The sequence below is a fragment of the Silurus meridionalis genome, chromosome 12 (assembly GCF_014805685.1).
Source record: "Silurus meridionalis isolate SWU-2019-XX chromosome 12, ASM1480568v1, whole genome shotgun sequence".
NCBI lineage: Eukaryota > Metazoa > Chordata > Actinopteri > Siluriformes > Siluridae > Silurus > Silurus meridionalis.
This window is the reverse complement of record NC_060895.1, coordinates 9411686-9436328: the sequence shown is the minus strand read 5'-3', so window position 1 is coordinate 9436328 and position 24643 is coordinate 9411686. Positions and strand designations below refer to the sequence as shown.

General features: G+C 37.6%; 1 protein-coding gene across 2 annotated transcripts in view; it reads right to left on the bottom strand.

Annotated features, from left to right (window-relative positions):
- grik4 (glutamate receptor, ionotropic, kainate 4) overlaps window positions 1-24643 on the bottom strand; it is a 439025-nt gene that overhangs the window by 391092 nt on the left and 23290 nt on the right. Inside the window, exon 2 of one of the 2 annotated variants that reach the window (XM_046863059.1) lies at window positions 4370-4447. The exons of the other annotated variant lie outside the window; for it this stretch is intronic. The gene's annotated coding sequence lies outside the window, so the exon portion shown is untranslated. The remainder of the gene's footprint in view (window positions 1-4369; window positions 4448-24643) is intronic. 2 annotated transcript variants of the gene reach the window in all.

Genomic DNA, 24643 nt, shown 5'->3' with positions numbered 1-24643 from the left:
AAATCTGTGGAAATCTGAACAGGTTGGGTTTTTTTCTACCTGGACATTAGGAGTTCATGCTGAATAAACTGAAGAGGAATCACCACTCCTTACATGCTGTACATAATGTTGTCACTATAATCGACAAGTTGTCAGTTGTGTGTATTTAAAATGGAGTTGGATGTTTTTGCTTATTTGCTCCTTGTCACGTTGATGTGTGTAAAAGAATCAAGACACTGAAAAAAATGCTTGTAACTCATACTCGTTTTAAAAAGTATCGTCGCCAATCACTCAACTCCTGACCGTACCTATCATCATTGTTCATGACAAACTTGAGGGCTAATGCGTCACTGTGACAACACCAATAAACAGATGTCGGTCATGTCATCAGCGGGAGAACAGATGTCTATGACCATATGCTGCCTCCAGAACTATCATCGTTTATGAACTAATATGTAGAGTGGCTTTACTCCTTGTAAAGACTGTAATAGAGATCAAAGCGGACTGAAGGCATAGTCATATCTTCTATTATATGGGTATATGCCAGATTATAAATACAATATCATCTAATTATACATTTAAACAGCTTTCAAAACAAGATCCAAGATAAATAAATAATACCCGTGAGTGAGTAGTCTCTAAAGCCAGATTTTTATGTTTTAGCTACTTTTTGGAACTGAATTTAGCCAAGAACCACCTACGGACACAGTCTATCACAAAGCATAGTAACTATCTCAAAGCACATCTGAAAGCATGCAAAATTGTCTTGTTTACTTGTTATTAACTGTTTTAAATATGACTCATATATATTGTAATAAGGCTCAACTTTTCTCCTTCCATTGACTTCATCTTGAGTCAAAAAGTGTCATTATGTTCAGAAGTTTGATTCCCCACTGGAATACTCCATGCCCTCTAAGAAAAGGTTTGACTAATTTATCCAGTACGAGCAGAATATAAAAAGAAAAATGTACACTTTTAGGATTGACTCTGCATGAGATCATTTTAGTCAATTCTAAAAATCATTCATGGTGCAGAGTGAGAATATTTTTTTTTCCATTTCCTTGCTATAGAAGACAGCACAAAAGCAGAGCATATGCATTGCAAACATTTTAGTATGCTGAGGATCCCATGAGGCAATACCCATAATATCAAGGTGTGGTCTGCTGTGTCACAGTGACCTGTTGACAGGTGTTATGGTTTGACAGGTAGTGGGTACAGAGGACCTTTCAGCAATGAAAACAGGTGAAAGAATGGCCTGGTTGGCCACAATAGACTGTAGAATGTGTCGCAGTGTCATCCATAAAAGTGTCCGAAAAATGTACATACGTATGTGTGATACATACTTCCCTAAAATACATTGAGCAGGAAGATGTCAAAGGTATTTTTTAATTTTGTGGCTTTCTGTTTTTTGACACCACCATGCTGCAGTCTGCACCGCTACTGTAGATGCAATCCTTTTAAGGGGTTACTTTAAAGGAAATGGATATGACGACATTGAGCCTTGTCCTTTTGGGTTTTTCAACGGCATCAATCAGGACTATTTCTGTAGGAAAAACATTGAATTCAGTACCTCAAAGGATTAAAGCGAGAACGTCCCTGCCAGACATAAGACTGAATATGGGTGCTATGTGGCCAATGCACAGGTGTCAAATGATTCTTTCCAATTCTTCAGAGTCCTCGCTTGTTGTTGGAACTGCCACAGACCATGGCATTGCAGGAGCTCTAGGGAAACTCACACATTTTGCAAACATCCTGGTTGCTAAAGCAAGGCTGGGTTCGCCTTCTGTTTTGGAATTAGAAAATATCTTGAAATTAATCCAGTCAGGATCTTACAATTGTGTAATATGACTGTTATTTCGAGGAATATTGTGTTATACCATATGCTTTGTTTAAGTCCTGAGGATCACAGGCTTGTCTACATACCAACAACAGATGGTGCAACCTGTTTTTAGCAGGTTCCAACAATGACATTTGAGCCGATGTGATTTGATACACCTGTTACTATGGCTTTCATAGCTTCAATTGCTTTAATTCAAATTATTGCATCATTGCATCTGTTGCTGCTGGAATTATTTATTTTAAAGATCAGAAGCAATTGTGTCACGGTATTTGAGATATAACTCAAAGTCACCTGTGTATTATAGGTTTTACAAATCAGTATACAGTTTACATACGGTGAATGACGCATGACTTTAGCACAAGACTTCTTCAGCTTGTTGTAGTAATATGGCCACTGACCTCAAGGGAAGAGCTTCCAAATATGTCACTGAAGCCAATATTCCTGCTTTTTTATTAAGCTGCAGCTTCAGGGCACTTTCAAATATGCAGAGGAGCTCATTAATGAAATCTGTACATTGCGGAATTGCCAAGACAGCCCTGAGAGAAGGATCAAGCCTTAGTTTGTTTGGCAAGGCAGACTGCTGTACTTCTGCTTTTCATTCCAGTCTTGATACAGCTCCAATGGTGAGCTACCAATACTTTTAAAAAACAGCAGACCTCAGGATCAGAAAGTTCCCGAAAAGTGTTTATCAAAAGCACATTGGTGTCTGTCTCAGTATGTTCGATGACAATACAAGAGGAGTCATATACTTCACTGTGCTATTGCATTGCCATCAACAGCTGTTGCACTTGAGCGATGCCAGATGCCAGCTCTTCAATGATCTGTTCCAAAGCAATAAAGGTACTCGTTTTTCAAAGGAACCAATCAGCCAGGTCTGCATCTGCAAAATGCCAAAGGAGCATATCTATATTTTCCCCCAGTGGGCTCTGCTTCCAAGGTAGGATTTGCATGTTGCTAATGCTATTATTCTGCAGTTAGGGCATTGTAAGTGCATGTCCCAGATGGCCAAGCCTTAAACAATTTGATCATTGATCATGTACCTAACACCATCTGTGATAGGCACAGCAAACAGCTCCCCATCCTGCCATACATTACACAAGAGGTTGCTGAGGTTGACAGTGTTTCAGCACTTCACATTCCTGTACCAGATAAGTTTAAGGACTTGTTAAGCTTATAAGATTAGTTACTCTGGTTGCATTGATCACTTTTCTGTATGTTAACTCAAATAAAAAGTCATGTGCTGTGTTTAGAAACAGAGTCAACTATGGTGAAAATGTAGGTCTTACTGATTTACAAAGACAGGTGTAGCCAGTCTTTAAAATTTAGAATTCACATTTAATCAGAAATGGGAAAATTACAGATAATACGAATACGATGGTTGCTTTTAAACAGTATACTAAAATACACAATTGAATAAAAAGAATTGAGCGTGGCAAACTATAACTCACATTGCTACGGCCACCCCACGATCCTACTCTGCCCCTATACGTTAATCACATAATTAAATGAGTCTTTTAAGCAAAAGAAAACCTATGTATAGCACTGCTGTCTACATTTAAAATCTATTGTGCTAGCTATGAATAAGAACAATCACTAAGTACATAACAGAACTCTAAATAAGTAAAATCTGTATTGTCTTCTGGCTTCTTTAATTATAATGTGCACTAACAGGGGTGCAACACCTTTAATTCCATCCAGGCCCCAAATAATTTCGACAAGGCATACAATGTGTTTGCATTCTGACTTCACTGCTGTGTAATCAAATTAACTGCTGCCTTCCTTTCTACAGTGCTGGCCATTAGTCGACCTCAGTGAGCCCTGCCTATGGCCTGCAGCGGGCTTTGATCGTGAAACACCATCAAACAGGAGAGTAATACAACTGCACAGAAGGAGGAAAAGCTAAAATAGATGAGCAAAGAAAGGAGCAGGGAATAACGCTACTGCAGCTTTAATACCATACGGGGCAACAGAGATAAATAATGTCAAGGTAATTATTTCCTGACAAGATGCCCTGACATATAAAAAAAATAATAATAATAAATAAATAAAATAACCCTAGCTACTTTTTGCATTCTCGATTAACCTGCCTCTCAAAGTGGATATTTATATCCCTCCTATAGCACTACCTGTTCTTCCTGCTACCCTAAAGCAAGTCAAATAGACCAAAAAGTAAAGACTGACAAATGACCAGAGGAATAAAGAAACAGTATCTGCAGATGTCAGAATGAATGAGCTGGTCAGTTTTGTATGTGAGCTGTGTTAGTCAGTGGTATGATCAGGTTGATCCATCAGCCTGCTTCCTGCTCTCACGATTTACCTGGACTGCTGAAGGTGGAATCTGAAGAACCAGACACCATGGTTTAGACCAAGGGTCTTTAATCTCATCAACCACATTCAATCAGGAGCCACATCCGATTGAACTGGTTTAATTAATTGATCTGTCTGAAATAAAAATGCTAGCTATTAAAGCTGTACTCTGAGGAACCAAGGAATTGAGCCATGTTAAAATGTAATGTTTGTTAATAATGCTGCCTTCTGTGGTGCCTTCACCTGACTTGTTTCCAAAAATCCAGTCTGCATGTATCCCTTGCTGCCCTTCATGTCCAGTAATCTTGTGCATCAGCCAGTCTGCCAAAAAAATAACCACATAAAATCCACTCAGGAGACACTAAGCACTTTGTGGACAAATAAGACATTCTTTTTGCCTTAAACCTTTATTTCTAACTAGAGGTGGCAGGTGTAGTCACAAAACATTCTTTCTATATTCCTCAATAGTACCGTTTGTTACAAGTAGTCTTCAATGTGCTTCCAGCTTCTAATTGTAATGTAAACCTTAAAAAAACACTCTCCCTATTTGGATAAGATTGAAGACCACTGGCTTAGACTTTCACACTATTGCACCATATTGTCATCTGGGTCTCTCATCTCTTCAGAATGGAGAAATGCTGACTATATATGGCATAGCTCATGAATGTTCTTTCAGCCATTTAAACTGTCACATTCAAAAAACCTCTTCTGTGGGTTAAACTGAAACTAGTGCATTCAATGTTGTAATTGAAGTTAAATAAGTGCCATGATACATTTTCTTTCTTTACTTAATTGCCACTCCAGTTAGCCAGTCTTTACTTTCCTTTATGAGAATATAATCAGTGTGATATTGTATAATTACATTTAAAGACAGACTTCCAATATTAAGATTTATTTATATGTACAGCTTATCAGATGTTTTCTTCCCCATTATCTGTCCGCTATCTTTTAGGCTTCATTTTAGCATGTCTATGGTATAATTCAAGACCCTTTTGTACAAAATTTTACTATATTGTTCTGTAAACTTGAATAAACATAATGAATAAAGATGGAAAAAAACGAACTATAAGCATTAGTTACCTTACTTTCCTTTTCCCATACAAAATATTCCACGCAATTTTATTTTACAGTGATCGAAACACATTAATGCATTTATTCACCCTTTAATCCCCACCATTAATATTATTGGTGAAATGTTAGACTATGACTTCTTTGTAGGCCAATTTGATCCGTTTAGGTCAAAATGACATGCTTCTTACTTCATGTTTACTTCTTATATACTCTGTCTGGCAACATGTAATGCTAATTGCAGGCCTGATACAGTACTTCTCAAATGCAGATTTCAAAAATAAAAGAGTATAATTTTCTCCACAGTTTGTGAAGCTAAACAAGCCAAAGGGCAAGCCAAGCCTTTCATATATTGTTTGTGCTGATAGAAGAACAATCTGATCGTGTTCTTAGGAAATATGTTCATCAAAGTCACTCTACAATCTGCTGAGGTAAAATGTTATTGCAGTACCTTTAAAATAAAAATAAATGTAAAAAATAAAAAAAACATTTCAATATGGCAAGTAGTAGCATGAAAGTGGAGAAGTTGGAGCAGGCAAAAAAGAGCATCCTACACTACATAAAGAGGGTCATCTAACCCTTCTCACCATGATCCATTCCAAGTGTGAAGCTGTACTGCTCGGCCCTCCTCGTTATCTCTATAGCATTAGATTAATCTGATTGGATTTCTGCCATACCATGATATGCACAGAGCCACTTACAGCTCCAAGCCAATTATAGCACATGGCTAATTGCAGGCGATTTAAAGCACTATTATGGAAAGGAGCTATAGATTCAGTCCACCTGGTATGAGAAACTTAAAACGCTGTTAGCAGTGTAAGTTGTCATGTGGCAGTACACTTCTAATTAGCATTAATGGCGTTGAAATGAGTCATGGAAGGGGTATTCACAATTATTCAGAGGCTAGGGGGAGTAAATAAACTGTGTGCTAATTACAGACACAGTACTCGCGCTCCGGCATTAGTACACTGCAGATTCACATGTTGTGAGTCAAGTTGCATTATGTGAGATGAGTTTAGCTCTGGTGATCATGAAGCACAGAGAAAAAAAATTTTGGGGGATTAGTAGCACTCTCTTTTTAGTCTAGTTCTAATACTGTCCAGTGTTGGATGAAGAACACAAACCATGTATTTGAGTTTAAGTAGAGATACACTTGGTAAAATATTACTCCAGCAAAGGTAAAAGTGCTCCCTTTAAACTTGAGACACTTGAGAAAGAGTACAAAAGTATTTGCCTTCAAATGTACTTAAGTATGATTTATTATGGCTATAAAGTTCCTATTAGCATTTTTGTCAAAGACTCTCTGCTTAATCAACTCAGTTTATGTGAAAAGACTCTGTAGCTCTCAGTACACCAATCTATTAATATAATGATATTAATGAGTGAAACAATGATTGATATCTATTCAAATTATCAAAGAACATGAACCTTCTTTTCAACTATTTTAAAGAAATCGCACAAATAGGGCCACATGTGTTGTGGCTACTTCGATTCAGGAGTTTCTTCCATCAATGATTCCTCTCAATATATGGTGGTTTGCTGAGTGCTTGACCAGTTTTTTATCAACTCATAAATAAAAAGGAACGATTGATTTCACAAATATAGTAAGAATGTAGTGAAGTTAAAAGTAACAGTTCCACCCCCCCCCAAAATAAAAATGCTTCAGTAAAGTACACTGCAGGAACTGGACTCCTAAAGAGCTTGAGTCAACAGCTGGAAGAAAGTGTGATTATCTGTACGGAGACTGCAGGCAGGAAGTTGTAGTGGCAAATACAGGAAGCGGGTGCCAGACTCATCAGAGCTAATGGTGGACCATAGGGCACAGTGGGACTTCCATCCTCATAACAGAGAATCAAGTGTACATAAATACTACATATGACATCTCTCAAAAGCAGGGCAGAACGGGCAGGAAATGGCTAGTCCAGCAGGCATCTTCACAATGGCACCATTTTTCAAATTAATAAATCACCACATGTCTTACTAGATGGGCTCATCTTTTTTAGCTGAGCCCAATTCTGTGCACAATTCTCTCTCTCTCTCTCTCTCTCTCTCTCTCTCTCTCTCTCTCTCTCTCTCTCTCTCACACACACACACACACACACACACACACACACACACACACACACACACACACACACACACACACTTTTACCACTACTTCAAAACCCACACCATTATTATCACACAAGACAGAGGATTAAGAGGGCAACCTACTAAATCCCTTGTTCTAACTTTGGCATTTTATTTTTCCTCTTTTACTTTAGTCCCCTCCTCTCTCATTCTCTCTGACTTGGGAAAATCAATATGTCACCATCACCTGGTCAAGCATAGTAAGAAAAATACAAAATATAGCCTCAAGTGCTGTTTTCTACAACAATGAATATGATGGAAATAAAGTGGGTTCTGAGAAACCTTGTAAGTGACAGTAATTGTGATTTCCTCTCACAGTAAAAGTTGAATATGCCATACTGAAAAAGACCTTCGTCTGAAAAGGTCAGCTTATGATCAGACATGATGCTCTTGAACGATCACATCATCTTCATCAACATCTGTAAAGTTAAGGTTTAAAAGGTCTGCATGACCAAAACGATGGTATGTTTATCCAACAGAACATGGTTCACTCAATTAGTCAGCGTCTGTTCCTCCACTAATGTAAGAGCACACATGCCATTAGCAGTGCTGGACAATAACTCGTTACCGGTAGTGCCTTACTGTAACGGAGTTACTTTTGACAGTAACTAATACTGTAACGCGTTACAAAAAGTAACTCCAACCATACCGTTACCGTATGGTGTGTATGGTGCATAAATACTGTTACCGTATGGTGCGTTGTCTGTTACTTTTTTAAATGAATGTATTTTGGCTGAAGTGTAGACTACAGTCTAACCTGCTTACAGCAGAGACGCATTGTAGGATTAGTGAATGAACCACTGTAAACACGAAGAAGACGCACTGTGGCCGTGTTTCTGTTTATTCAGGTCTGTGCAGCAGTAATGGCGAGTCGAGAGCAAGACGAGTTTCTCAAAGTGGAAATATGCTCATTATTTCACTTTAGTTGAGTATAACGACAACAAATTTTTAGTCAAATGTAAGCTGTGTCTTTTTGGTTCGAAGGTCGTATCTACTGCGATAAACAGCAACTTCAGTCTGTCGAAGCAGCTCTAGAAACTCCATGCCTTCGACGACACTAGATGCTAACCCGGTGTTATGTTGTACATTGTTGATAGTTTTCCTACTTAATCTGTGAAAGGGAACATTTTTAAGAGTTCAACACAACAGCTTTTATGATGCAGAAGCCACTTTAGTTTTTGATTCTGAATATATTTAGTTATTTATTTCAAAAATCCTTGTGATATATTCAGTTTGTGCTGGTCTGACTTAAATAAAATAGTGTTTAAAAATTACTTGGGAACATTAAAGAACGTTCTTTAAAAAGTAACTAAAAAGTTACTTTTAACAGTATTGCATTACTTTTTGGTGTAAGTAATCAACAAAGTAATTGAGTTACTTTTTTAATGAAGTAACGAGTAACTGTAACTAGTAACTATTTCTTAGTAACTAGCACAACACTGGCCATTAGTGACATTTACCTCAACTAGAAAGTCTGATAGGGCTGACGCTGATGATCACAGTGATTATACATTTCCCATTGTGTTGAATGCATAAATGAATTATTATTTGTACATTTAATTTCGTTCATATTAAACAGATGGGATGGCAAATGAAATCTTTAAATAGTTTTATTCCATAAATAAATGCTTTTACACAGTCACTGTGTTGTCTCCTACTGTTTCCTACTGTTGAGGGAAGAGTTTAAAATAGATACTTAAAAAAAAAAAAAAAAGGGTTTTAGCTCAGTTTTAGCTAAAATGTTTTATTATTATTGCTTTTAGAATTTTATGTGCCCTTCACTATTTTGGCAAGATGTTCCACTAGATTTTTGGAGTTATAAGGATTTGAGCTAATTTGAGTCAGCTAATGATGTAGAGCTCTAAACCTCTACTCTATTGAACACCTTATGGATAAATTGGTACTCTGAATGCACCCCAGGTTTCATCTATCTATCTATCTATCTATCTATCTATCTATCTATCTATCTATCTATCTGTCTGTCTGTCTGTCTGTCTGTCTGTCTGTCTGTCTGTCTGTCTATCTATCTATCTATCTATCTATCTATCTATCTATCTATCTATCTATCAATACATACATACATACATACATACATACATACATACATACATAGAGAGAATAAGATGCATGGTAGAACTATTTTTATATATTTAACTTTACATGCTTACTAGGCAATGGTCTGTTATGTAGACATCAAAAACATTGTTGATGGATTTTCTTATTTAATGTATATTTATGCATCAAGAGAGAGAGAGAGAGAGAGAGAGAGAGAGAGAGAGAGAGAGAGAGAGTTGTATTTTCAATGTGAATGCTGGAGGAGAACTGGCTGATGAGGCTCTTTAAAGAAAATCCACTTGCACTCGAATCTAAAATGAGAGAAATTTCCTTCTTTATTGAAGGCTCTTTCAGCCAAACAGCTCCTGATGTCTGCATCACCAATCCTGTCTGGCTTTTCCATTACTGCATTTACTCTTCCATGAGTCACTCACAGTCAAAAGCTAACATAATGTCTTATTCAAACTTTACTTATGTTGGCACAACAGGTATGGTCACCATGGCCACGTAGAGGAGGTTATGGGAAAATATTCGTTTAATGAAACACATTATTATTCTTACGTATTTATTTATTAAATCTCTTGACGTGGTATTCTTGCTGAAATTGTCCACCCTGTATATCCGTGTATTTATGGCCAGGTCTAAAAACCTGCTCCGCTACCTGCTCGACGTGACCACCGTGGAGGGACTTTTTAAACGCATTGTGTATTAGAGGTCGACCGATACGGGTTTTTCTCTGGCCGATGCCGATATTCAGAAATCAGGGCAGCTGATGGCCGATATATGAGGATGATTTTATTTTGCCCCCCTTGCTCTCATAAAATGTAATACTTAAATAAGACATGATATTGGTCCCCGTGTCTACCTGTACCCTAAACTATAACCGATTGAAGGATCGCTAACGATGCAATTCTAAATGTTATTTTTATACTCTCTCAAAATGTTACTCTCATTGTCTCTTAAAAAGCACCATCATGTTTAACCAATTAAATATATAAGGCTAAATTAAGAACGAATGATAATTACTTAAAGTCTGGGACACACCAAGCTGACGGTCGGCCATTGGTACCGTCGGCTGGAGTCGGATAGCATCAGCTGTTTTTTGTCATTCATGATTCTGCATGTTGAGCAGCGGAGAAGGCCATTGGCGAATAGCTCTTTAGCTTAGCAAATTAGCACACGAGAAAAAAAAAAACGCTGCTTGATTTATATATTTACAGATCTAGCTCTTTCAGTTTCCCTGTTTGGAGGCAGAATATATATATATATATATATATATATATATATATATATATATATATATATATATATATATATATATATATATATATATATATATATATTACTGCCACCTGCTGGTATGAGAAAGTTATGTTCTCACATGCAAGCGCAGAAACATGCTGAGTCAGATGCTCCTGCCTAATAATCGGCCTGATTTGCAGCACAATTGGCCGATGCCTATTATTTAGAAATGGCAAAAAAACAGCCGGATTAATCAGCCGGACGATCAATCTGTCGACCTCTACTGTTTTCTCCATGTTCCTCCGTGTTTTATTCTGCAGCGTCTTCTGTGTTCCCTGTCCAGAGCGCCCAAGAGTTTAGCAGGTAGTGTGTCAGTTATAATGGTCCGTGAAAAACAGCGCTAGGTATGTAGTTAAATGTACTAAATGAAGCATTGAGGTAATTAATATTCCTCTATGAATTTTTGTAATCAATTTACTCTAGGAATTGTTTCAGCCCTAGTTGCATACCTGCAATGTTTTTTTTTTTTCTGTTCTATTGAGTGACAGCATATTCATCTGGCAAGGGCTAGTCAAGCGGAAGGTTGGCTTTGATTATGTGACAACTCAGAGAGGAGGGATGACACATGCACCTCTTGACAGATGCTTCTGAACATCATGCTCTCGATATCTCGCCTTACTATATGAAAAAATGTAATAAAATAAAAAAAACACACAATGTGTCTCATACTTCTTTCTTACCTAGTCAGAAAAATGATATACACAATGTTACAGTCAAATAAGAACTTTAAGAAAAAGAGAAATTTGAAAACATGCATGTATGGCAAATCACTGTCTTACTTTAGCCTTCAAGATCCTTCTGCCAGCTCTGCACAGCTTCAGTTACGACGGTTGTTAGTCATTTGGCACCCACTCCAATGACACATTAATAAACAGAGAAACAAACAAAGCCCATAACAAATCAGCATGTGTAAGGAGAATCAACCCACAGATATTGGCAGTCTCAAGAAAAGCCTCCATGCTCTGATTCAGGCAGCAGTTTACATCCATTAGAAGCTGCGTGTAGGTCGCCGGTTTTGCTACATATATGACACCTGTTCCATTAACTCGGTGGACAGAGCTGAGTAAGCGTACTGATATGCACTGCAGTATTTGATGAATGATGCTTTTTTGGAGTGTGCCAAAAAAAAATCCCACCTTGCTTTTGATTGATGTGAAGATATAAAGAAGTAAATTCCAGAAGATAGCAGACATGGCAAATGTGATGGACAGTGAGAGTCCAACTCTTCCCCAGCCTTTATTCTTTAGATTTCCAACTGTGGAAATGGAGTATGCCCTGACCTGCACATTCTAGTGTATTCCTTGAACCCAATACATCTTATCCAAAGTAACAGCCCTTCTTAGATTAAGAAAAACATAAAAGTGTGCAGGAAATTGTGTGGTGGAGAATTGACATGTTATGGTCTAAGTATGCAGACAACCTCAGAACTTTAACATCCAAAATCTATTGGTATTGATAATAAGTTTCGCTTTGATTCTACAAACCAAGTTTGAACTGAGGACATGTGCTATTTTAAGGAAATATTTTCCAATTTAATGGCTGCAACGGGTCCCAAAAAAGTCTGGAAAATGTAAGGGTTACATAAACATGGGCAGAGCTTCACCTATGAAAGACCCGTGAAAGACTGTGTCTACAAATTGTGGAACAATTTTAGAATTACTTTTCTAAACCTATAATCTCTAAACAGTTGAATATCTCATCATTAATAGTACTTAATGTCATCAAGAGTAACAAATTTTAGTTTGCCATTAATCTTTGGGCACTCATGTGGCAATGCATTTAAACCAGTCATAATTCTGTAATTGAAATCATTGCATGGGCTCATTAACACCTGAAGAAATCATTGTCTGTGAACACAGAGATTTAACCTGCATTTGTGGATGTCTTGAAAACTATCATGCAAAGGAGGCAGACGTGAACATGAGCCAGAAACGTCACCACATTTTGGGCCAAACCTCATTTAAAATGTAGTTATGCAAATTGGAAAGCTGTCCTGTGGTCAGACAATGAAAATGTTAATTTCTTTTTGGAAACTATAGACACCACATCCTCAGGACTAACGAGGAGAGGGACCATCTGGCTTGTTATCAGCGCATCATCAAAGGAAAAACACAACAAGGGACAACCAGACACGTATGGCACAACATTCCTCTCCCTAAACTTTAGCAACTGGTCTCCTCTGTTGACACTACTCAAGTGTAGAAGGCCAAGGAGGAGGTTTATGGATGTCGTAAAGGAAGACAAGCAGGTAGTTGTTTTGAAAGAGGCAGATGTAGAGGACAGAGTAGTATGGAGACGGATGATCCACTGTGGCAACCCCTAATAGTAGCAGCCAAAAGAAGATGATCACTACTGTACTTGAACTTAAAAGCAAACACTTTTACTCAAGCAGAAATGAGAAAGGTTTAACTTTTTTATTTATTTATTTATTTATTTTTACAGTTTTACATTTTTGGAGCTGGATTTAAGCGAGGGATCTTTACTTTACTTTTAGTACAGGAACAGTACTTCTTCCATGACTGGTTACACTCAGATATTTATATTATTTTAGTCATTTAGTGCAAATGCACTCGTGCAAGAGTGACTTCATTACAGTCATATACAGCATTTAATGATGTGTGTCTGAAAAATAAAAGTGCCCACCATGATTTGTCAACCATGGAAATATTTGTATTAAGAGATAAATAAATAAAATAACATTTTGTGCCAAATCAGTAAAAAAAAAAAAAAAAAAAAAAAAAAAAAGCATTTTTCTAATATTATTTTTTTTCCTCCTTAATTGGTCAAAAGCTAAAAGCTGTGCACTCAGCGCTACACTTACTGTCAACATAATTAGCAGCATTCATGCATCCCTTCACTGTTTGCAAGATGAGTTCGGCCTGTGGTACTGTATAGTTGTAATGCCTGTTGTACATTATCTAGCTTCCGAGGCTCTCGCTCTATTAAGTACAGCAAAAGCCGAAAAGGGCAGAAAAGATGCATTTCTACTGATCTCAATGATGTATTGCAATCGATGCAGAGCTCAAAGACTATCCTATATTTATATCAGTGTCGTCTTATACCATACTGTAGTATTCAAGGTTAACAGAAAATGAAATGAGGAAAAAATAATGAAGAACACACAAAAAAAAAGGTTTTATGAGCTGTGCTTCATGAATCAATTGCAAACGTGTTTAAACGGGAGATTGTTCTGCGTGTCTTTCTCTGAGAGTGAGTAATGGCATCATTTTGGCACTGTGTTCTTTGTATTACAATTCTTATACAGGACCCCTTTTAGTTTTAAAAGAAATGTACAATATTTAGATGATAATTACAAGTTTGAGGCCCAGAAATTCATTTTTTTCTTAATTGTCCTGCATTTCTGGTCCAGAGTTGGGAGCCTGATGGACGAGGATTTGGAAAGCATCAACCCAAATGAAACACAATTATGTACTGTACACACATACATACACACACTCGAGTACGCATAAAATGCCTCACCTCACTTGACTCAGGGTATCTCTCTAGCCTATTAGAATCTATTACACAGCCCACTCTGCTCCTGTCTTTCATTTCTAATCTGCTTGTCATTTATACTCTATCATCTCTAGGCAGCCGTTTGAAATAAGTATGAAAGGAGGCTTTTCAGGACCCATAATCCTTTTGGATACAGTGATAAAAAAGAAAATAGGTTGTAGAAATCAAAAGAGGGTTTCTTTTTTTGTTACTGCTTTTACTTAACAGGGGGATTTATCCAGCATTAATGGGGTGCAGGATAGGGGATAAGTAGCTTAACATTTAATCATATTTATCCAGCTAAATACGCTGTAGTAGTTGTAAAACCATCCTAAAAACTGTATGTCGTGAATGGGCTGTTGTTGGTTCTATGCAGCGATACTGTACTAAAGGGATTAGTATTTTGTTTAGGAGTATTGGGGAAATAAGTGAAGAATGGAAGAATTGTCCTCGTCATCATCAAAATCATTAGAAAAAGTATACATCATGTAATGAGCAGGGGACCAGATGCAATATAAATCTCCCTTTTATTTCAAATGCATATATAAAAATAGATAATACAAATTCAAAACACCAAACAACAAAATATGAACATGAAAAATGAGACTGGGGAAGAAAAAAATACCACCATTATGGAAAACAACTGTGAGAAAAAATGTGGCTCTAATATAAATGTGCTAATAAAGAGTGACAGGGTAAAAGTGTGAATGATCAGGGGCATGCGACACTCATGAGACGGAGCAGAGGCTGATGGGAACCATATGTCATAAATCCCGACAATAAAATCTAAAAATGTTTTCAGGAGCGCAAGAGTCACACGGGCACTGAGATCTGAAAGAGATTTGTTGCGATACTGTAATCCACTAAATGCCATGTCTACCCCTCAGATTTACGATGTCTGGTCCTGAGATCACAAGTATGCATCACTACAGGCAGCAGAAAGCCAGACCATTCAAACAGCTCGGATCTTTTGATCGGATTTATTAGAGACGACACAACAAAGTGTTAGAACTTCTAATTAGAGGTAAAAGATTATACAAGCAATAGATTTAGAATTCCTAAAGCCCATCCTGGTAGCACATTAAAATTCAAAGCAACGCCAAGAGGCAGAGGCATGCCAATGTTTGATGGAAGGGAGGAGAACGAGCTGCATATTGAGGGAGAGGGAACGGAACATCAGCAGAGAATATTGTATATTACCGTGTGTTCCTTTTTCTATACGACCTGTGCTGTTACTTTCGTGTTTCTGCTCCATCATCGTTCGCCCGTGGGTACTTGCGTAACGAGGTGGCATTTAAAGGAGCGTCAAAGTAAAAGCGGCTCACTCGTTTGGGTTGCTCCATTTTTCTGTGAATGCTGTTTGACTCCTCGGAGTGTGACCCAAAGCTTGTTACTGACCTTGACACTTAACCTGGCAAGCCTTTGAAGGCAATTGTGAAATTCGACAGAACAAAGCCTGCCTCAAGGAACCTGTTAATAAGGTGGGAGATGGGGTGAGAGATAACAGAGAAGCAGGCTGTGAAGAATGGTCGACTGGTGCGTAACGGTGATATGAAAAACGACAGGAGAGAGAGGTAGGCAGAGAGCAATGACCAGAACTGATGTTTCTGCTGCCGCCACAAGCTGGGGACTAAGAGAAAAAGAGGAAAGAATTCCACTGAGAGAGAAAAAAGGACGCAACCTTGTGACATTCCACAAAAAGCAACCACAAAGAAAACCATTGTAGATTTCAAAAAACAGGATCAATTTGCACACACCTTGCGTAAACGTACCAACAGCAAAACGGCTGAAAATTGCTCTGCCTGCTATAAAGGTCATGGTACACTCATGAACAATTACAGCTTTAGCACATATCTCTATTAGGGTGGTGAACATAATAGGTAAGTGTAGAAGGAGTGGGCCTTGAGATAATCACCCTGTTTGATTTCAGACACCAATCCTCATATAATCAGAGGTGCAACCAGTGCATTACACAAGGAATTAACAAGCTCCTAATTAATAACCTCTTCATCACCAAATGTATCCATATCAACACCTGTGAGCCAATTCTCTTCTGATTCATTTATTGTGTTAGCTATGCTGGAGGTATGCTCACGTTCGCGGATAAAGGCAGATCGTTTCGTTCTACTGAGGCTTGGCACTCGGCAAGCATACAAAGCAATAATGGATAGAAAGGGATTAAACGGAACATACCGACACCGTCACGCCAAAAGGCCAAAACGTTGGCCCAGAAGCAGATGGATGAAATCGAGCTGTTGCACTTCATCCCTGGAAGGCTTTTCTTCTTTTCTCCACTGCTATTCACATACACCGTGTCGCCGTCCAAATCATTATAAAGATTGCATTCCTATTTTGGGTATCCTAGCATACTGCTGTGATCTTCCAATACATGATGAAATTTTAAGCTGAAGTCGATTGCATCTGCTCTGGTTTCAGATGAAAAAATATGACCTTGAGGGTATAATACACACCTTGATGCTATCACTAAAACTCATTTGCAACTTTTTTTTTTAAACTCTTATTAGGAATGTGTACAGGTATTCAAATACCCAGGTTGTGAAGCCAATATTAAAATGCAATTTCACAAAATCACTGTTCAGGTACTTGTTCTGTTCATAGACAATCTGAAAGAGTATGAAAAATAAATGTTCTGGCAATATTTTGCTGAATAGATCAGCAGAACTGTGGCAGGAAAGGCAAATGTACATCAGGCTAAATGAATGTTATGTATGCAGACAGATCTGAAGGTCGCAGTACATGATATTTGATTCGTTCATTCATCGTCAGTGACCAATTTATCATGGTCAGTGTGCTGGTGGATCCAGAACCTATCCTGAGTGTTAAACAGGAACACACAAGATTAGAATTAGTGACCTCATGCTACCTATGCGATGTTGGGAAAACTCGGAAGAGACCATGTGGTCATTAAAACGTGACAATGAGCTTCACAGCACTTTAACAACAATTAGACTGTTTACTATATATCCATGAATGTCATGTCGTGCATTTTAACGGTTTACAGTTAGACTTAATAATGTGGAACATCGAGAGACAAGTTATTTCCTGTTCTCGCCTATGCTATAAGCTGTGATAAATAGTCATTCCCTCACCATCCTCTCTTCCTCTCTCTCTATCAGAGAGAGCCTGTCCTTTTTCCAAGAAACCACAAAAGTGTAAACCACATTTTTCTTACACTCCTTCCATAAATGATAAACAATGTACTGTAAATTGTACTAAAAAAAATCACACGAATGATTATATGTTCTAGATTGTTACTTTTGAATCGATTGTGTGGAGCATCCACTACACAAGTCCCTGTGCATGACCTGTTGCTATAGAAACATTAAAGTATTAATACTAACCTGTCGTTCATGTTACAGTCGGAAGCAAGATCCAAGCCCTGCGCTAATAGAAAAAATAATACACACCTCCTCGATCAGTTTTAGAAGATTAACTGCTCTGTGTTGTACATTTCCAATAATAATACCGTAATTTCCGGACTATTAAGCGCACCCAAATATAAGCCGCACCCACTGAATTTGACAAAGATTTTTATTTTGAACATAAATAAGCCGCACCTGTCTATAAGCAACCTGTCTACACTGAAACTAATGAACTTTACACAGGCTTTAACAAAAGACAATGTCTATTACACGGCTTGTATCTAAACAGTAGCCTACCAAGAAAGTCATTGTTCACTGTCTTCCTCCTTCCTTTCACAACTATTTCTCTCTTTTATCTTTTGGCATCGTCGTGTGTTTAAAAATCACCATCGGTGAAGCTTTTCTCCCGATGCCGTGCAGCTCAGAACACAGGTGAAGTGCGTTTTTTTCATGCCCAGTTGTTTTCAGCGTGACGAATGATTCGCATTTCCTGTTGACAGTCCGAGTGAGAGGCAGGTCAAACCGCAGAGGAACCTCATCCATATTTATGATGTGGTGCGGCCCGATTCAGTGGGAGCGCATTTGATTTAATATAAAGAATTTCACTGGTTCACCTGAACCCGTTCTGCAATTTCATTGGTCTAATGTTATGAGGCTCAGTTTTTTGGCATGAAGCTTGTGAAACCAGGAAAAAACAGGATAAATCCATAAATTAGTCGCTTCATTGTTTAAGCTGCGGGGTTCAAAGTGTGGGAAAAAAGTAGCGGATTATAGTCCGGAAAATACGGTAATTATATCTACAGTAAAAGTCTGAAGTGACACAAATCAATGACACTGCAAATGGAACAGCCCTGAGAAAGAAACATGATCCTGTCCAATATTTTCAGAATTGCTCTATATTTTTAGGCCTCATGCTGCAGTCAAGTGTGATCTGTCTACGCCGGCAGACAAACCACACAGCAGCACATCTGGAACTAGGTACATCTCAGCATCTAATTATCGGGAAATGTATTCCAATTAGACAGAGGTGACTGATCAGAGACAACAGTACCGGGCTTTTGGGGCCAGTACAGTGGATTTAAAAAGTCTGCACACTTATGTTAAAATTGTAGGTTTCTGTGACATTCATATACATTTTTTTGTTAAAGATATGTGTAATAATACCCACTATGGATTATGTGAAAAAACAAATAGAAATGTTTTAAGTGTCAAGTATCAAAACGTTTCGAAATTAATGGTGCTTACTGGTGCTGTTCTTACCACGTGGGTTACTATGTCTGCAATTTCATCATGGACAGCAAGTTTGAACTTTTCTTGAGAGTCTTGCAGAGTTTTGATTGGCGCACGCTTCAATATCAGAATATTGTCATTGGAAGATGATGAGAGATGAGGAAGACTTTCAGCAAGCTCTCCCTCCAAAAATGTCACAACCATGTGCATGATAATCATCAGAGAACAATTTACATGATCTTATTTCTGCACCAACCCTTCTCACCAGTGTTGGCTCCAGCAAACTTCACCCTTTTCACAAAAATGAAGATCCAGGTAGAAGGTCGCCGTTTTGACGCCATTGCAGAGATCCAGCACGAATCGCATAAGGTGCTTGACAAGCTTTGAGAAGAAGATTTCCAGGACATACTCCAGAAGTGTAAGAGATGATTTTGAAGTACTATGTTGCTGTGAAAGAAGACTATTTTGAAAGTGATGGTGTGTAAACGTAGATAAATGAAGTACTTTTTTGGTAAGAGAACAGGTCTCGAAACTTTGATAAATTATGACAAAAGTAATCCCAAAACTTTATGCCTATGAACCCAATATCCATGGAACATAAAGGCTCTCAAAAACAAGTGGGGAATATTTGTTAACAAAATTAGGACAGCCCCAAAAACAGAAAAAAAAAATTATAAAAAAACTTAGGTGAAAGGCTTCCAAGTAACCTACAGCAAAATTTAAGATGCTGGAAGACCAGGCAAGCACTGGAGAATCCCTGCATTTCTGGTTATGAGGCAAGATGTCTATACAGAAGGCAAAAAAAGCATGCCTATATCACCCCAAAGTATGTATTAGGGTCTAATAAAACCTACATTTTTGACATAATTACAATACAAAAACAATATAAAGTTCACCTATTAGACGTAATGTTTGCATCATTAAACCATGATGCTGCTTCTCTTGAGCTGGGACTGATAAATATGATGTTCATCCCAAAGGTGTTAAGTTGAGTCTTCCGGTCCAATTCATGTAAAAGATATCATGCTGGAAAAGATTTGGGTCTCTGGTCCATGTAAAGGGAAAATTTAATGCTATCATATCCAGTCATTCTATACAATTGTGTGTCTCCAACTATGCAATAAAGAACAACACATGACAGGAAAAGTCAGGTGTCCCAATACTTTTGTCCATATAGCGTACCTGTCAGACTGCAGACTAACAAAATGTAATCACGATAAGTCGACTTATAACGACAAAAGGCTTTCTACATCATCTGATTAGAAATGTCATTAGAAACCCAAAGCAATTTGCAGATATTAAAATTACATTTAATTCTCAAACTCACTGTATTTGAAACCTCATTCAGTCCACTGTTTCCATAAAGTGCTCTAAACGAGCATATGGTCCTGTTATTGCCAGCTTACTCGTAATATGGTGAGTGAGAGAGAAACTGACTAAAAAACTGACAAAACATGATGTGAAATGGGACAAATACACCCTTTTCTTTCATTATTACAAGCCGCTTAAAACCATTAAAGCCTTCGTCTATCTTACGATCACACGCTTTAGTAATAGTATCTAATAATTCTTATCAGGCAGTCAGTTTATTTTAGATTTATTCCTATCTAACTGATCTAAAAACCAATCTAAGCCCAATAAATGCACCATTTGCATATTTTTCTTTGTCCCACATTGTTGTCTGTACTAGGAATAATAGTTGCCTTTTAAAAAACCAAAAAGGCCAAAGAAGCATGCATTCATATTTAATAACTAAATAATAATACTGCATGATATTTAGAAAATTGACTGTCTCACAATAGTACAGTAACACCTCTATGAATATATAATATACTGGTTTGCATATCATTATTGACAGTCATTGACACTGGGAAATTCTCTAAACAATCGTTTGGGTTAAAAAATAAGTTTTAGTTACATTGCTAACTCCTCTCCAACAGACTAAGATGATGTTCTTGATAATATTCATTAGCTAGAGCCTTCAAAGCATTTTGCTTCTGTATACTGCTCTAGATATGGATGTCTGCCAAACACTGTAAACGTATATGCAAATGAAATGAAGGCTGAACAGTGTGGAATTAATATTCATAGCTATAAGTCAATTCAAACTATGAATACATGACAACTATGAATACTAATTGACACTGTGGAATGTATTACTGCCCTGTAAAGCAAAAACCCTTCATAAATGTTGATCCAGACATCCAGGAATGCTTATATGAACATGTAGACACCTCTCTCATAAAAATCTACTCATTTTTAGAAACTTTTTTAATGCCCTGTTCACCATAGACATATTCAATATGCTGTCTGAGAAGGAAATGCTTTGTTTCTGTGGAATTAATGATGCTGTTATCTCAGTACTCTGTGTCTCGGGAAAAGGATGTGTTTTATCTCATTGACAACTATACTTAACTTGAGATAATAAGAAAACAAATATAATTGACTCGTAGCTTTAAAAAAATCTAAATAAAATGTTATGGAGGCTAGGAAGCTGGCAGACAGGTGCAAGTGGAGGCTTTCTAGATTTGTTAGAAAAAACTACTTCTATTAGAAAAGTGGCTAGGGAATTGAAAATGCCAGGCTGGAAAATGGTCAAGCTATCAGTAAACAAGCACAACCTAGACAGTAAAGCTGATATCCAAGCACTAATCAAAACAGACATGAAACAAAGGCATGGGCTGGTCACAGGCGCAATACTAGGGTGAGACATGCAGCCACACAGTCCAGGTTATTTAAAGGAAGTAGTGTTACTACAAACTGAATCATGCGATGTGTCTTTCCAAAATGTCAACCTACAAATTGTTTGAAGGTTGTAGCATGGAAGCAGCTACTTTTATACCAAGAATGTTCATATATCTAGGAACCTGTCCTCCTTTACAAAGCACTGAGCTTCGATGCACTTTGAATGGTGAAAAAGGAAGGGGACACTGGCCTAGTCAGCCAGATCTGCTGAATCAGCCCTAGCGATTGGGGGACAGATTTTGCAGCCAGATATTCCTCACAACCTTACACTTCAGTTAGCTTTGTGTTGCCTCGTGTAACTCTTTTGTTTTATATTGTACCTTGGTCCAGGAAGAATTTTTTTTTTTTATTTCACTGTGCTCTCTACCAAATGTTTATGGTTAAAATGACAATAAATGCCACTTGACTTGACTCCCCTGTTGAAATTGGTGAGAGTCGTTATCACGCAGGTGACTAAGCGTTCCCAGTTTTGGCAGTGTTCCAGTGAGAAAAAACGACTAGACAAAGTTGTCATCAACATAATCAGATTTTTCTCAATTGATACCGTTGTCTCCTCGAAACAATAAATGCTGGATGTGTGCCAATTCGGTCATGTAATGTGAATATAGCCTCAGGTCCCAAGAGCTTTCATATTGAACTGAAACACTCAATGTGCTGTGGTGTACAAGAGGTATGCTTCGCATTGCTCGACACATCAATTAGCTGGTTAAAGGAAAAAGACAGTGACAGCAATCCATTTTGTGAACTCTATACTCTTTAACTCACCTCTGACAATTTTCACCCCCCAGAGAACCCATCATAAATCAGGCACACTCATTTAAATTGCAGGAATAATCAAATATTTAAACGCACTCATTTCCACCACAGCTAGAGCAATGCACATATAAGCTCACTGGCCACTACAAGAATGCCATACTAATTCTGACTAACCCATTTTGCTCTCAAAAGCTACAATTCAGCATGGAATATATTCCAAAAAGTGTTCATAAAAATTCCCTTATAATTCTGTTCCATGTTAGCATGATTGCATCATATAATTTAATTGCTGAATATGTGTCAGCTGCACATGCAAGATGCAAATGTGCTTCTGATCTACCACATCCCAAAGGCAATTTATATATTAGATTCAAATACAGTGATTAGGGAGACGACTGTCATAGACTGAACTTGTCAGGATCTGACCTTCACATTTGCATGCTGCAGCAGATATTACCATTTATTTCATTTTTTTATTAATAATCAATTCTCCAGTTTAGGTTAGCCTCAGATTTCTGTTTTTTTTTTTTCAGATTACTTTCAGGCTGTAATAGAGGTTATTTGAGTCACTGTAGCCTTCAGCTCAAACCAATCTGGCTACTCTGCTGAAGCTTATGAACCACTTAGCCTCAACAACCTGTACAAGGAATTACAGTATGCGTTTAGGTTAAACCATAGTACTGAATCTGCCCTCATCAAGGCTTCAATTGACCTGATGGTTGCATTTGACCTGGGGTTGCTGAATATACTTGTTCTTCTGGACCCCTGGTGCTTTCTATATAACATACATGTTCACGGATTTAAAAAATCATTGACCTTATTGGTACTGTGCTCTCTTTTAGATCACATCTCACTAAAAGACTAATTGTTTTAATTGTAAGCTTTATGTCTGACTAATATCACCTCTACCATGGTGTTCCTCAAGGCTCAGTTTTTGGACCACTGTTATTTATCACACATATGCTCCCTCTTGGCAAAATAATTAGGAGGCATGGCCAGCAATTTCATTGCTATGCTGATGATACTCAAATTTACATAAATACCAACCCCCTCACACATTGCATTTTTAATCCCTAAAGATTGAATGAATTGTAACTGAGTCTTAACTGTAAAAATCTTAGGCCATACTGATTGCATCCTATTCTGAGACATTACTCCTTATCTATCCTAGGTTTTTCTTAAATCTAATTTAGGCCATGTTTGAAACCATGGTTTTATGTTGGGCTCAGATCTTCACAGATCAATCACACAAACATTAAGACATCCCTATTTCACCTTAGGAACCATGCTTTATCCCAAAATTACCACCTCTTCAGAGGTCAACACTTTTTTTTTTACTTCCAAACCGGACTTTAAGTGCAACATCTACACTGTACAAGAGCTACACTGTATAGAAAACAACATTCAAGCTTATCATAGGAAACAAAATATGCTTTACTTTCTAATATAACTGATTTTTTATGTAACCATACAGTGTCCTTGGATATCATGAAAGGCACCAATCTCATCAGCAAGGCATTTCTTATAATTTTTTCACACACTAAACTCTAGAGAGTGTTGCACATTAAATTCCCAGATCAGCAGTTTCTGAAATACTCACACCAGCCCTACAGGCACCAACAACCATGCCATAGTGAAAGTCACTGAGATCACAGTTTTTCCCCATTTTGATGCTCTTGACCTGAATCTGCAAAATGTAAAGTTTAAGTAAACTTAAACCTGATTGGCTGATGGAACACGCGTTTCTAAAAAAAAAAAAGTGGTCACTGAGTGTAGACTTTGTAGCATAATACAAAACATTATGGTGTACATTTTTTAAGGTTGATTTCACTGTCACAAACAAAATTGCCACCAAAAAAACTCACAAAAACAATAGTCGAGATGAGTCATGAGTTGAGATCAGCAGTCTTAGAACACAATGTGATGGGCTCACCAGCAGCCAATTTTATTCCATTGAAACCAAACACAACTAGTGACAGTTCTGGCAGTGTAGGAAATTCAGTAGGAGGATGGAATAGGAGGGAAGACTTACAGTACTGCTACAATACAATAGAGGGAATATCAAAACAACCACAAAATGCACATGGAGAGAAATAATATCCCTAATATCTTTCAGTATTGCAACTAATTGTCTTCACAATCGAAGATCACAGAGATTGATAACATACACAGAATGTAGCAAACATTTACATCACTACAGAAATCCCACTGTAAAATGTGTCGAATACCAATTATTGAGGAAATTCAGTTCAAATAATAACATTCTATATTTACAAAATAAAGGAATGCCAACCTTGGCATGATTCCTGGAAAACATTTAAAATGATCAAGCCAAACAATCAGAGAACCGAAT